The 13,797-nt window shown below is 42.6% G+C and overlaps 7 non-coding genes across 7 annotated transcripts; 2 read left to right on the forward strand and 5 right to left on the reverse strand.

Moving 5' to 3' along the window:
* Positions 1-244: 244 nt before the first annotated feature.
* Positions 245-354, reverse strand: TRNAL-CAA (transfer RNA leucine (anticodon CAA)). The gene is made up of 2 exons: positions 317-354; positions 245-290 (listed from the first exon to the last, which is right to left on the reverse strand). It is a non-coding gene; the product is annotated as a tRNA-Leu (tRNA).
* A 4,570-nt stretch (positions 355-4,924) lies between these two features.
* Positions 4,925-5,034, reverse strand: TRNAL-CAA (transfer RNA leucine (anticodon CAA)). The gene is made up of 2 exons: positions 4,997-5,034; positions 4,925-4,970 (listed from the first exon to the last, which is right to left on the reverse strand). It is a non-coding gene; the product is annotated as a tRNA-Leu (tRNA).
* Positions 5,035-8,915: 3,881 nt separating this feature from the next.
* Positions 8,916-8,988, forward strand: TRNAR-UCG (transfer RNA arginine (anticodon UCG)). Its single transcript has one exon. It is a non-coding gene; the product is annotated as a tRNA-Arg (tRNA).
* Positions 8,989-10,675: 1,687 nt separating this feature from the next.
* TRNAL-CAA (transfer RNA leucine (anticodon CAA)) lies at positions 10,676-10,785 on the reverse strand. Its single transcript has 2 exons — positions 10,748-10,785; positions 10,676-10,721 (listed from the first exon to the last, which is right to left on the reverse strand). It is a non-coding gene; the product is annotated as a tRNA-Leu (tRNA).
* Positions 10,786-11,747: 962 nt separating this feature from the next.
* On the reverse strand, positions 11,748-11,857 carry TRNAL-CAA (transfer RNA leucine (anticodon CAA)). Its single transcript has 2 exons — positions 11,820-11,857; positions 11,748-11,793 (listed from the first exon to the last, which is right to left on the reverse strand). It is a non-coding gene; the product is annotated as a tRNA-Leu (tRNA).
* A 272-nt stretch (positions 11,858-12,129) lies between these two features.
* On the forward strand, positions 12,130-12,202 carry TRNAR-UCG (transfer RNA arginine (anticodon UCG)). The gene has a single exon. It is a non-coding gene; the product is annotated as a tRNA-Arg (tRNA).
* A 615-nt stretch (positions 12,203-12,817) lies between these two features.
* Positions 12,818-12,927, reverse strand: TRNAL-CAA (transfer RNA leucine (anticodon CAA)). The gene is made up of 2 exons: positions 12,890-12,927; positions 12,818-12,863 (listed from the first exon to the last, which is right to left on the reverse strand). It is a non-coding gene; the product is annotated as a tRNA-Leu (tRNA).
* Between the last annotated feature and the right edge of the window lie 870 nt (positions 12,928-13,797).

Raw genomic sequence — 13,797 nt, forward strand, 5'->3', positions numbered from 1 at the left:
ATGAGTATATATGCAAAATGGGACAACCGGAAGAGATGTAGCAGGACTTACTTTTCTGACTAAAGTTGCACTTTAAATGAGAGATTTAACAGCATGGTCTAGCAGATTTTCCTCAAGAATTTGATCTTTATGTAGGATGTGCAAAGTTTTTGGATTTTTTTTCATGTTTTTTTGTCGGTGACATGGTAGCATGAAAACACAGCGGGAGTGGTGATTGTAGTTCAAGCTAAATGTGTAAACAGATTGTCAGAAGTGGGATTTGAACCCACGCCTCCATTTGGAGACCAGAACACCCACACAATGTGAAGAAACAGCTCTTGAGTCTGGCGCCTTAGACCACTCGGCCATCCTGACAAGATATATTAAGGTGCTATGGCTTCCTCTGGAAATATCATCTACTCGTAGTACTCTATTGATCTATTACCATTGTCAAGGAGCTGTATGAACACTCTGAACCTAGGCCCTTTTGCAAATGCACTTCTTAAAGCATGACCTTGCACCAAGTCATACATTTCAGATCCTTTCTACCAAATCTCCTTGAGCAAAAAAAGTAGAAGATGTCCCAGGTGATCTTCGAGTGTTTGGTTGATCCGGGCGCCACAAACCAGAATCATGTCCTTGTGGCAGACCGCGTGGCCTAATGGATAAGGCGTCTGACTTCGGATCAGAAGATTGAGGGTTCGAGTCCCTTCGTGGTTGTTTTCTATGCTGCTTTCCAGTTCCTTCCTGTGACCTTCACTCGTAAATTCTTGCTTTACCCATAACAACGTGCTTCTTGCTGGAGGCTTCCAATTTGCTGAAGCCCAGAGCCTCCAAACAGAAATAAATCATAAAGTGGAAGTAAACCAATTGATTTAAGGGTTTCAAAACACAGTTACATGCATGGAATCCCGGGATTGATAACTGTCCCATTTGCTTGTGTTCTCAACCAAACTATCAAATCATCAAATGGCTGGTGTCATAACTTAAATATGCCTAAAATGGGAGAGCAACTGAGTATGTGCAGAGCAGGTTGAAACAGCGTATTACTGGATTTCAAAGTGTATAGAACCATATTTTTTAATGTTTTACATGAGTATATATGCAAAATGGGACAACCGGAAGAGATGTAGCAGGACTTACTTTTCTGACTAAAGTTGCACTTTAAATGACAGATTTAACAGCATGGTCTAGCAGATTTTCCTCAAGAATTTGATCTTTATGTAGGATGTGCAAAGTTTTTGGATTTTTTTTCATGTTTTTTTGTCGGTGACATGGTAGCATGAAAACACAGCGGGAGTGGTGATTGTAGTTCAAGCTAAATGTGTAAACAGATTGTCAGAAGAGGGATTTGAACCCACGCCTCTATTTGGAGACCAGAACACCCACACAATGTGAAGAAACAGCTCTTGAGTCTGGCGCCTTAGACCACTCGGCCATCCTGACAAGATATATTTAGGTGCTATGGCTTCCTCTGGAAATATCATCTACTCGTGGTACTCTATTGATCTATTACCATTGTCAAGGAGCTGTATGAACACTCTGAACCTAGGCCCTTTTGCAAATGCACTTCTTAAAGCATGACCTTGCACCAAGTCATACATTTCAGATCCTTTCTACCAAATCTCCTTGAGCAAAAAAAGTAGAAGCTGTCCCAGGTGATCTTCGACTGTTTGGTTGATCCGGGCGCCACAAACCAGAATCATGTCCTTGTGGCAGACCGCGTGGCATAATGGATAAGGCGTCTGACTTCGGATCAGAAGATTGAGGGTTCGAGTCCCTTCGTGGTCGTTTTCTATGCTGCTTTCCAGTTCCTTCCTGTGACCTTCACTCGTAAATTCTTGCTTTAGCCATAACAACGTGCTTCTTGCTGGAGGCTTCCAATTTGCTGAAGCCCAGAGCCTCCAAACAGAAGTAAATCATAAAGTGGAAGTAAACCAATTGATTTAGGCCCCTTTCACACTAACGTCCCGTTCAGGCCCGCCTGTCAGTTTTTCAGGCGGACCTGAACGGGTGCTCCATAGAGCTCTATGGAGCGTCGGATGTCAGCGGTGACATGTCCGCTGACATCCGACCCGCTCCGATCCGAAAAAGTGTGACGGAGGAAAAAGCTATTTTTCCATCCGTCTGCGGATCGGATCGGGTGACGACGGGCACTGCGGTCCGTCGTCATCCGATCTCCCATAGGGGAGAGCGGCGCTGTGACAGGTCCGTCCCTGCGCAGTGTGCAGAGACGGAGCTGTCATCTCCCTGCTCAGCGGGGATCGGCGGAGTGATCCCCGCTGAGCAAACGGACATCCACGGGGCGGATCAGAACTGATCCGCCCCGTGTGAAAGGACCCTAAAGGGTTTCAAAACACAGTTACATGCCTGGAATCCCGGGATTAATAACTGTCCCATTTGCTTGTGTTCTCAACCAAACTATCAAATCATCAAATGGCTGGTGTCATAACTTAAATATGCCTAAAATGGGAGAGCAACTGAGTATGTGCAGAGCAGGTTGAAACAGCGTATTACTGGATTTCAAAGTGTATAGAACCATATTTTTTAATGTTTTACATGAGTATATATGCAAAATGGGACAACCGGAAGAGATGTAGCAGGACTTACTTTTCTACTAAAGTTGCACTTTAAATGACAGATTTAACAGCATGGTCTAGCAGATTTTCCTCAAGAATTTGATCTTTATGTAGGATGTGCAAAGTTTTTGGATTTTTTTTCATGTTTTTTTGTCGGTGACATGGTAGCATGAAAACACAGCGGGAGTGGTGATTGTAGTTCAAGCTAAATGTGTAAACAGATTGTCAGAAGAGGGATTTGAACCCACGCCTCTATTTGGAGACCAGAACACCCACACAATGTGAAGAAACAGCTCTTGAGTCTGGCGCCTTAGACCACTCGGCCATCCTGACAAGATATATTGAGGTGCTATGGCTTCCTCTGGAAATATCATCTACTCGTAGTACTCTATTGATCTATTACCATTGTCAAGGAGCTGTATGAACACTCTGAACCTAGGCCCTTTTGCAAATGCACTTCTTAAAGCATGACCTTGCACCAAGTCATACATTTCAGATCCTTTCTACCAAATCTCCTTGAGCAAAAAAAGTAGAAGATGTCCCAGGTGATCTTCGAGTGTTTGGTTGATCCGGGCGCCACAAACCAGAATCATGTCCTTGTGGCAGACCGCGTGGCATAATGGATAAGGCGTCTGACTTCGGATCAGAAGATTGAGGGTTCGAGTCCCTTCGTGGTCGTTTTCTATGCTGCTTTCCAGTTCCTTCCTGTGACCTTCACTCGTAAATTCTTGCTTTAGCCATAACAACGTGCTTCTTGCTGGAGGCTTCCAATTTGCTGAAGCCCAGAGCCTCCAAACAGAAGTAAATCATAAAGTGGAAGTAAACCAATTGATTTAAGGGTTTCAAAACACAGTTACATGCCTGGAATCCCGGGATTGATAACTGTCCCATTTGCTTGTGTTCTCAACCAAACTATCAAATCATCAAATGGCTGGTGTCATAACTTAAATATTTCCCCAAAATGGGAGAGCAACTGAGTATGTGCAGAGCAGGTTGAAACAGCGTATTACTGGATTTCAAAGTGTATAGAACCATATTTTTTAATGTTTTACATGAGTATATATGCAAAATGGGACAACCGGAAGAGATGTAGCAGGACTTACTTTTCTACTAAAGTTGCACTTTAAATGACAGATTTAACAGCATGGTCTAGCAGATTTTCCTCAAGAATTTGATCTTTATGTAGGATGTGCAAAGTTTTTGGATTTTTTTTCATGTTTTTTTGTCGGTGACATGGTAGCATGAAAACACAGCGGGAGTGGTGATTGTAGTTCAAGCTAAATGTGTAAACAGATTGTCAGAAGTGCGATTTGAACCCACGCCTCCATTTGGAGACCAGAACACCCACACAATGTGAAGAAACAGCTCTTGAGTCTGGCGCCTTAGACCACTCGGCCATCCTGACAAGATATATTGAGGTGCTATGGCTTCCTCTGGAAATATCATTTACTCGTAGTACTCTATTGATCTATTACCATTGTCAAGGAGCTGTATGAACACTCTGAACCTAGGCCCTTTTGCAAATGCACTTCTTAAAGCATGACCTTGCACCAAGTCATACATTTCAGATCCTTTCTACCAAATCTCCTTGAGCAAAAAAAGTAGAAGATGTCCCAGGTGATCTTCGAGTGTTTGGTTGATCCGGGCGCCACAAACCAGAATCATGTCCTTGTGGCAGACCGTGTGGCCTAATGGATAAGGCGTCTGACTTCGGATCAGAAGATTGAGGGTTCGAGTCCCTTCGTGGTCGTTTTCTATGCTGCTTTCCAGTTCCCTCCTGTGACCTTCACTCGTAAATTCTTGCTTTAGCCATAACAACGTGCTTCTTGCTGGAGGCTTCCAATTTGCTGAAGCCCAGAGCCTCCAAACAGAAGTAAATCATAAAGTGGAAGTAAACCAATTGATTTAAGGGTTTCAAAACACAGTTACATGCCTGGAATCCCGGGATTGATAACTGTCCCATTTGCTTGTGTTCTCAACCAAACTATCAAATCATCAAATGGCTGGTGTCATAACTTAAATATGCCTAAAATGGGAGAGCAACTGAGTATGTGCAGAGCAGGTTGAAACAGCGTATTACTGGATTTCAAAGTGTATAGAAACATATTTTTTAATGTTTTACATGAGTATATATGCAAAATGGGACAACCGGAAGAGATGTAGCAGGACTTACTTTTCTGACTAAAGTTGCACTTTAAATGAGAGATTTAACAGCATGGTCTAGCAGATTTTCCTCAAGAATTTGATCTTTATGTAGGATGTGCAAAGTTTTTGGATTTTTTTTCATGTTTTTTTGTCGGTGACATGGTAGCATGAAAACACAGCGGGAGTGGTGATTGTAGTTCAAGCTAAATGTGTAAACAGATTGTCAGAAGTGGGATTTGAACCCACGCCTCCATTTGGAGACCAGAACACCCACACAATGTGAAGAAACAGCTCTTGAGTCTGGCGCCTTAGACCACTCGGCCATCCTGACAAGATATATTAAGGTGCTATGGCTTCCTCTGGAAATATCATCTACTCGTAGTACTCTATTGATCTATTACCATTGTCAAGGAGCTGTATGAACACTCTGAACCTAGGCCCTTTTGCAAATGCACTTCTTAAAGCATGACCTTGCACCAAGTCATACATTTCAGATCCTTTCTACCAAATCTCCTTGAGCAAAAAAAGTAGAAGATGTCCCAGGTGATCTTCGAGTGTTTGGTTGATCCGGGCGCCACAAACCAGAATCATGTCCTTGTGGCAGACCGCGTGGCCTAATGGATAAGGCGTCTGACTTCGGATCAGAAGATTGAGGGTTCGAGTCCCTTCGTGGTTGTTTTCTATGCTGCTTTCCAGTTCCTTCCTGTGACCTTCACTCGTAAATTCTTGCTTTACCCATAACAACGTGCTTCTTGCTGGAGGCTTCCAATTTGCTGAAGCCCAGAGCCTCCAAACAGAAATAAATCATAAAGTGGAAGTAAACCAATTGATTTAAGGGTTTCAAAACACAGTTACATGCATGGAATCCCGGGATTGATAACTGTCCCATTTGCTTGTGTTCTCAACCAAACTATCAAATCATCAAATGGCTGGTGTCATAACTTAAATATGCCTAAAATGGGAGAGCAACTGAGTATGTGCAGAGCAGGTTGAAACAGCGTATTACTGGATTTCAAAGTGTATAGAACCATATTTTTTAATGTTTTACATGAGTATATATGCAAAATGGGACAACCGGAAGAGATGTAGCAGGACTTACTTTTCTGACTAAAGTTGCACTTTAAATGACAGATTTAACAGCATGGTCTAGCAGATTTTCCTCAAGAATTTGATCTTTATGTAGGATGTGCAAAGTTTTTGGATTTTTTTTCATGTTTTTTTGTCGGTGACATGGTAGCATGAAAACACAGCGGGAGTGGTGATTGTAGTTCAAGCTAAATGTGTAAACAGATTGTCAGAAGAGGGATTTGAACCCACGCCTCTATTTGGAGACCAGAACACCCACACAATGTGAAGAAACAGCTCTTGAGTCTGGCGCCTTAGACCACTCGGCCATCCTGACAAGATATATTTAGGTGCTATGGCTTCCTCTGGAAATATCATCTACTCGTGGTACTCTATTGATCTATTACCATTGTCAAGGAGCTGTATGAACACTCTGAACCTAGGCCCTTTTGCAAATGCACTTCTTAAAGCATGACCTTGCACCAAGTCATACATTTCAGATCCTTTCTACCAAATCTCCTTGAGCAAAAAAAGTAGAAGCTGTCCCAGGTGATCTTCGACTGTTTGGTTGATCCGGGCGCCACAAACCAGAATCATGTCCTTGTGGCAGACCGCGTGGCATAATGGATAAGGCGTCTGACTTCGGATCAGAAGATTGAGGGTTCGAGTCCCTTCGTGGTCGTTTTCTATGCTGCTTTCCAGTTCCTTCCTGTGACCTTCACTCGTAAATTCTTGCTTTAGCCATAACAACGTGCTTCTTGCTGGAGGCTTCCAATTTGCTGAAGCCCAGAGCCTCCAAACAGAAGTAAATCATAAAGTGGAAGTAAACCAATTGATTTAGGCCCCTTTCACACTAACGTCCCGTTCAGGCCCGCCTGTCAGTTTTTCAGGCGGACCTGAACGGGTGCTCCATAGAGCTCTATGGAGCGTCGGATGTCAGCGGTGACATGTCCGCTGACATCCGACCCGCTCCGATCCGAAAAAGTGTGACGGAGGAAAAAGCTATTTTTCCATCCGTCTGCGGATCGGATCGGGTGACGACGGGCACTGCGGTCCGTCGTCATCCGATCTCCCATAGGGGAGAGCGGCGCTGTGACAGGTCCGTCCCTGCGCAGTGTGCAGAGACGGAGCTGTCATCTCCCTGCTCAGCGGGGATCGGCGGAGTGATCCCCGCTGAGCAAACGGACATCCACGGGGCGGATCAGAACTGATCCGCCCCGTGTGAAAGGACCCTAAAGGGTTTCAAAACACAGTTACATGCCTGGAATCCCGGGATTAATAACTGTCCCATTTGCTTGTGTTCTCAACCAAACTATCAAATCATCAAATGGCTGGTGTCATAACTTAAATATGCCTAAAATGGGAGAGCAACTGAGTATGTGCAGAGCAGGTTGAAACAGCGTATTACTGGATTTCAAAGTGTATAGAACCATATTTTTTAATGTTTTACATGAGTATATATGCAAAATGGGACAACCGGAAGAGATGTAGCAGGACTTACTTTTCTACTAAAGTTGCACTTTAAATGACAGATTTAACAGCATGGTCTAGCAGATTTTCCTCAAGAATTTGATCTTTATGTAGGATGTGCAAAGTTTTTGGATTTTTTTTCATGTTTTTTTGTCGGTGACATGGTAGCATGAAAACACAGCGGGAGTGGTGATTGTAGTTCAAGCTAAATGTGTAAACAGATTGTCAGAAGAGGGATTTGAACCCACGCCTCTATTTGGAGACCAGAACACCCACACAATGTGAAGAAACAGCTCTTGAGTCTGGCGCCTTAGACCACTCGGCCATCCTGACAAGATATATTGAGGTGCTATGGCTTCCTCTGGAAATATCATCTACTCGTAGTACTCTATTGATCTATTACCATTGTCAAGGAGCTGTATGAACACTCTGAACCTAGGCCCTTTTGCAAATGCACTTCTTAAAGCATGACCTTGCACCAAGTCATACATTTCAGATCCTTTCTACCAAATCTCCTTGAGCAAAAAAAGTAGAAGATGTCCCAGGTGATCTTCGAGTGTTTGGTTGATCCGGGCGCCACAAACCAGAATCATGTCCTTGTGGCAGACCGCGTGGCATAATGGATAAGGCGTCTGACTTCGGATCAGAAGATTGAGGGTTCGAGTCCCTTCGTGGTCGTTTTCTATGCTGCTTTCCAGTTCCTTCCTGTGACCTTCACTCGTAAATTCTTGCTTTAGCCATAACAACGTGCTTCTTGCTGGAGGCTTCCAATTTGCTGAAGCCCAGAGCCTCCAAACAGAAGTAAATCATAAAGTGGAAGTAAACCAATTGATTTAAGGGTTTCAAAACACAGTTACATGCCTGGAATCCCGGGATTGATAACTGTCCCATTTGCTTGTGTTCTCAACCAAACTATCAAATCATCAAATGGCTGGTGTCATAACTTAAATATTTCCCCAAAATGGGAGAGCAACTGAGTATGTGCAGAGCAGGTTGAAACAGCGTATTACTGGATTTCAAAGTGTATAGAACCATATTTTTTAATGTTTTACATGAGTATATATGCAAAATGGGACAACCGGAAGAGATGTAGCAGGACTTACTTTTCTACTAAAGTTGCACTTTAAATGACAGATTTAACAGCATGGTCTAGCAGATTTTCCTCAAGAATTTGATCTTTATGTAGGATGTGCAAAGTTTTTGGATTTTTTTTCATGTTTTTTTGTCGGTGACATGGTAGCATGAAAACACAGCGGGAGTGGTGATTGTAGTTCAAGCTAAATGTGTAAACAGATTGTCAGAAGTGCGATTTGAACCCACGCCTCCATTTGGAGACCAGAACACCCACACAATGTGAAGAAACAGCTCTTGAGTCTGGCGCCTTAGACCACTCGGCCATCCTGACAAGATATATTGAGGTGCTATGGCTTCCTCTGGAAATATCATTTACTCGTAGTACTCTATTGATCTATTACCATTGTCAAGGAGCTGTATGAACACTCTGAACCTAGGCCCTTTTGCAAATGCACTTCTTAAAGCATGACCTTGCACCAAGTCATACATTTCAGATCCTTTCTACCAAATCTCCTTGAGCAAAAAAAGTAGAAGATGTCCCAGGTGATCTTCGAGTGTTTGGTTGATCCGGGCGCCACAAACCAGAATCATGTCCTTGTGGCAGACCGCGTGGCCTAATGGATAAGGCGTCTGACTTCGGATCAGAAGATTGAGGGTTCGAGTCCCTTCGTGGTCGTTTTCTATGCTGCTTTCCAGTTCCTTCCTGTGACCTTCACTCGTAAATTCTTGCTTTAGCCATAACAACGTGCTTCTTGCTGGAGGCTTCCAATTTGCTGAAGCCCAGAGCCTCCAAACAGAAGTAAATCATAAAGTGGAAGTAAACCAATTGATTTAAGGGTTTCAAAACACAGTTACATGCCTGGAATCCCGGGATTAATAACTGTCCCATTTGCTTGTGTTCTCAACCAAACTATCAAATCATCAAATGGCTGGTGTCATAACTTAAATATGCCTAAAATGGGAGAGCAACTGAGTATGTGCAGAGCAGGTTGAAACAGCGTATTACTGGATTTCAAAGTGTATAGAACCATATTTTTTAATGTTTTACATGAGTATATATGCAAAATGGGACAACCGGAAGAGATGTAGCAGGACTTACTTTTCTACTAAAGTTGCACTTTAAATGACAGATTTAACAGCATGGTCTAGCAGATTTTCCTCAAGAATTTGATCTTTATGTAGGATGTGCAAAGTTTTTGGATTTTTTTTCATGTTTTTTTGTCGGTGACATGGTAGCATGAAAACACAGCGGGAGTGGTGATTGTAGTTCAAGCTAAATGTGTAAACAGATTGTCAGAAGTGGGATTTGAACCTACGCCTCCATTTGGAGACCAGAACACCCACACAATGTGAAGAAACAGCTCTTGAGTCTGGCGCCTTAGACCACTCGGCCATCCTGACAAGACATATTGAGGTGCTATGGCTTCCTCTGGAAATATCATCTACTCGTAGTACTCTATTGATCTATTACCATTGTCAAGGAGCTGTATGAACACTCTGAACCTAGGCCCTTTTGCAAATGCACTTCTTAAAGCATGACCTTGCACCAAGTCATACATTTCAGATCCTTTCTACCAAATCTCCTTGAGCAAAAAAAGTAGAAGATGTCCCAGGTGATCTTCGAGTGTTTGGTTGATCCGGGCGCCACAAACCAGAATCATGTCCTTGTGGCAGACCGTGTGGCCTAATGGATAAGGCGTCTGACTTCGGATCAGAAGATTGAGGGTTCGAGTCCCTTCGTGGTCGTTTTCTATGCTGCTTTCCAGTTCCTTCCTGTGACCTTCACTCGTAAATTCTTGCTTTACCCATAACAACGTGCTTCTTGCTGGAGGCTTCCAATTTGCTGAAGCCCAGAGCCTCCAAACAGAAGTAAATCATAAAGTGGAAGTAAACCAATTGATTTAAGGGTTTCAAAACACAGTTACATGCCTGGAATCCCGGGATTGATAACTGTCCCATTTGCTTGTGTTCTCAACCAAACTATCAAATCATCAAATGGCTGGTGTCATAACTTAAATATTTCCCCAAAATGGGAGAGCAACTGAGTATGTGCAGAGCAGGTTGAAACAGCGTATTACTGGAATTCAAAGTGTATAGAACCATATTTTTTAATGTTTTACATGAGTATATATGCAAAATGGGACAACCAGAAGAGATGTAGCAGGACTTACTTTTCTACTAAAGTTGCACTTTAAATGACAGATTTAACAGCATGGTCTAGCAGATTTTCCTCAAGAATTTGATCTTTATGTAGGATGTGCAAAGTTTTTGGATTTTTTTTCATGTTTTTTTGTCGGTGACATGGTAGCATGAAAACACAGCGGGAGTGGTGATTGTAGTTCAAGCTAAATGTGTAAACAGATTGTCAGAAGTGGGATTTGAACCCACGCCTCCATTTGGAGACCAGAACACCCACACAATGTGAAGAAACAGCTCTTGAGTCTGGCGCCTTAGACCACTCGGCCATCCTGACAAAATATATTGAGGTGATATGGCTTCCTCTGGAAATATCATCTACTCGTAGTACTCTATTGATCTATTACCATTGTCAAGGAGCTGTATGAACACTCTGAACCTAGGCCCTTTTGCAAATGCACTTCTTAAAGCATGACCTTGCACCAAGTCATACATTTCAGATCCTTTCTACCAAATCTCCTTGAGCAAAAAAAGTAGAAGATGTCCCAGGTGATCTTCGAGTGTTTGGTTGATCCGGGTGCCACAAACCAGAATCATGTCCTTGTGGCAGACCGCGTGGCATAATGGATAAGGCGTCTGACTTCGGATCAGAAGATTGAGGGTTCGAGTCCCTTCGTGGTCGTTTTCTATGCTGCTTTCCAGTTCCTTCCTGTGACCTTCACTCGTAAATTCTTGCTTTAGCCATAACAACGTGCTTCTTGCTGGAGGCTTCCAATTTGCTGAAGCCCAGAGCCTCCAAACAGAAGTAAATCATAAAGTGGAAGTAAACCAATTGATTTAAGGGTTTCAAAACACAGTTACATGCCTGGAATCCCGGGATTAATAACTGTCCCATTTGCTTGTGTTCTCAACCAAACTATCAAATCATCAAATGGCTGGTGTCATAACTTAAATATTTCCCCAAAATGGGAGAGCAACTGAGTATGTGCAGAGCAGGTTGAAACAGCGTATTACTGGATTTCAAAGTGTATAGAACCATATTTTTTAATGTTTTACATGAGTATATATGCAAAATGGGACAACCGGAAGAGATGTAGCAGGACTTACTTTTCTACTAAAGTTGCACTTTAAATGACAGATTTAACAGCATGGTCTAGCAGATTTTCCTCAAGAATTTGATCTTTATGTAGGATGTGCAATGTTTTTGGATTTTTTTTCATGTTTTTTTGTCGGTGACATTGTAGCATGAAAACACAGCGGGAGTGGTGATTGTAGTTCAAGCTAAATGTGTAAACAGATTGTCAGAAGTGGGATTTGAACCCACGCCTCCATTTGGAGACCAGAACACCCACACAATGTGAAGAAACAGCTCTTGAGTCTGGCGCCTTAGACCACTCGGCCATCCTGACAAGATATATTGAGGTGCTATGGCTTCCTCTGGAAATATCATTTACTCGTAGTACTCTATTGATCTATTACCATTGTCAAGGAGCTGTATGAACACTCTGAACCTAGGCCCTTTTGCAAATGCACTTCTTAAAGCATGACCTTGCACCAAGTCATACATTTCAGATCCTTTCTACCAAATCTCCTTGAGCAAAAAAAGTAGAAGATGTCCCAGGTGATCTTCGAGTGTTTGGTTGATCCGGGCGCCACAAACCAGAATCATGTCCTTGTGGCAGACCGCGTGGCCTAATGGATAAGGCGTCTGACTTCGGATCAGAAGATTGAGGGTTCGAGTCCCTTCGTGGTCGTTTTCTATGCTGCTTTCCAGTTCCTTCCTGTGACCTTCACTCGTAAATTCTTGCTTTAGCCATAACAACGTGCTTCTTGCTGGAGGCTTCCAATTTGCTGAAGCCCAGAGCCTCCAAACAGAAGTAAATCATAAAGTGGAAGTAAACCAATTGATTTAAGGGTTTCAAAACACAGTTACATGCCTGGAATCCCGGGATTAATAACTGTCCCATTTGCTTGTGTTCTCAACCAAACTATCAAATCATCAAATGGCTGGTGTCATAACTTAAATATGCCTAAAATGGGAGAGCAACTGAGTATGTGCAGAGCAGGTTGAAACAGCGTATTACTGGATTTCAAAGTGTATAGAACCATATTTTTTAATGTTTTACATGAGTATATATGCAAAATGGGACAACCGGAAGAGATGTAGCAGGACTTACTTTTCTACTAAAGTTGCACTTTAAATGACAGATTTAACAGCATGGTCTAGCAGATTTTCCTCAAGAATTTGATCTTTATGTAGGATGTGCAAAGTTTTTGGATTTTTATTCATGTTTTTTTGTCGGTGGCATGGTAGCATGAAAACACAGCGGGAGTGGTGATTGTAGTTCAAGCTAAATGTGTAAACAGATTGTCAGAAGTGGGATTTGAACCCACGCCTCCATTTGGAGACCAGAACACCCACACAATGTGAAGAAACAGCTCTTGAGTCTGGCGCCTTAGACCACTCGGCCATCCTGACAAGACATATTGAGGTGCTATGGCTTCCTCTGGAAATATCATCTACTCGTAGTACTCTATTGATCTATTACCATTGTCAAGGAGCTGTATGAACACTCTGAACCTAGGCCCTTTTGCAAATGCACTTCTTAAAGCATGACCTTGCACCAAGTCATACATTTCAGATCCTTTCTACCAAATCTCCTTGAGCAAAAAAAGTAGAAGATGTCCCAGGTGATCTTCGAGTGTTTGGTTGATCCGGGCGCCACAAACCAGAATCATGTCCTTGTGGCAGACCGTGTGGCCTAATGGATAAGGCGTCTGACTTCGCATCAGAAGATTGAGGGTTCGAGTCCCTTCGTGGTCGTTTTCTATGCTGCTTTCCAGTTCCTTCCTGTGACCTTCACTCGTAAATTCTTGCTTTACCCATAACAACGTGCTTCTTGCTGGAGGCTTCCAATTTGCTGAAGCCCAGAGCCTCCAAACAGAAGTAAATCATAAAGTGGAAGTAAACCAATTGATTTAAGGGTTTCAAAACACAGTTACATGCCTGGAATCCCGGGATTGATAACTGTCCCATTTGCTTGTGTTCTCAACCAAACTATCAAATCATCAAATGGCTGGTGTCATAACTTAAATATTTCCCCAAAATGGGAGAGCAACTGAGTATGTGCAGAGCAGGTTGAAACAGCGTATTACTGGATTTCAAAGTGTATAGAACCATATTTTTTAATGTTTTACATGAGTATATATGCAAAATGGGACAACCAGAAGAGATGTAGCAGGACTTACTTTTCTACTAAAGTTGCACATTAAATGACAGATTTAACAGCATGGTCTAGCAGATTTTCCTCAAGAATTTGATCTTTATGTAGGATGTGCAAAGTTTTTG

Source organism: Lithobates pipiens, unplaced genomic scaffold (assembly GCF_037356315.1).
Source record: "Lithobates pipiens isolate NorthernLeopardFrog02 unplaced genomic scaffold, aLitPip1_a1.2 Scaffold_1, whole genome shotgun sequence".
Taxonomy (NCBI): Eukaryota; Metazoa; Chordata; class Amphibia; order Anura; family Ranidae; genus Lithobates; species Lithobates pipiens.